This window comes from Bison bison, unplaced genomic scaffold, assembly GCF_000754665.1.
Source record: "Bison bison bison isolate TAMUID 2011002044 unplaced genomic scaffold, Bison_UMD1.0 scf7180017864373, whole genome shotgun sequence".
Classification (NCBI taxonomy): Eukaryota; Metazoa; Chordata; class Mammalia; order Artiodactyla; family Bovidae; genus Bison; species Bison bison.
This window is the reverse complement of record NW_011494945.1, coordinates 4,615,221-4,616,523: the sequence shown is the minus strand read 5'-3', so window position 1 is coordinate 4,616,523 and position 1,303 is coordinate 4,615,221.

Here is a 1,303-nt window from a genome sequence, read left to right as displayed (position 1 = left end):
GCATCATGTGGCCAAAGTATTGGAGCTTCAGCCTCAGTCCTTCCAATGGATATTCAGTGTTGATTTCCTTTAGGATTGACTGGTTGGATCTCCTTGCAGTCCAAGGGACTCTCAAGAGTCTTCTCCAACACCACAGTTCAAAAGCATCAATTCTTCGGCACTCAGCTTTCTGTATAGTCCAACTCTCACATCCATACATGACCACTGGAAAAACTATAGCCTTGACTAGACGGACCTTTGTTGGCAAAGTAATGTCTCTGCTTTTGAATATGCTATCTAGGTTGGTCATAACTTTCCTTCCAAGGAGTAAGCGTCTTTTAATTTCATGGCTTCAATCACCATCTGCAGTGATTTTGGAGCCCCCAAAAAATAAAGTTTGACACTGTTTCCCCACCTATTTGCCATGAAGTGATGGGACCAGATGCCATGATCTTAGTTTTCTGAATGTTGAGCTTTAAGCCAACTTTTTCACTCTCCTCTTTCACTTTCATCAAGAGGCTTTTGAGTTCCTCTTCACTTTCTGCCATAAGGGTGGTGTCATCTGCATATCTGAGGTTATTGATATTTCTCCCGGCAATCTTGATTCCAGCTTGTGCTTCTTCCAGCCCAGCGTTTCTCATGATGGACTCTTTTAAGTATTCAGTACGCTTGTTTTCTTTTTAATTTTGGGGGGAGTGTAGTTGATCTACAACACTGTTGTGTTAGTCTGGTATACAGCAAAGTGAATCAATTATACATATATCCACTCTTTTTTAGATTATTTTCCCATATAAGTCATTACTGAGTATTTAGTAGAGTTCTCTGTGCTATATAGTAGGTCCTTATTCTATTTTACAGTAGTAGTGTGTATATGTCAATCTCAGTCTCCCAATTTATCCCTCTCCCCTACCGTGGTTAACCATAAGTTTGTTTCTACCTTCATGATACTATTTCTGTTTTATAAATAAGTTCATTTGTGTCATTTTTTTAGATTCCACATATAAGCGATTCCACTTGTCTTTGACTTACTTCACTTAGTATGATAATCTCTAGATCCATCCATGTTATACATAGTGGCATTATTTCATTCTTTTTTTAAATGACTAAGTAATGTTCCATTGTATATAGGTATCACATCTTTTTTTTTTTTTTTTTTCTGGAGTCAGGCCAGTCATTCCAGATGAGAGTACCACATTTTCCTTATCCATTTATCTGTTGATGGACATTTAGATTGCTTCCATGTCTTGGCCATTGTAAATAGCACTGCAGTGAACATGGGAGTGATTTGTATCTTTTTGAATTAGAGTTTTCTCCAGAGGTGTGC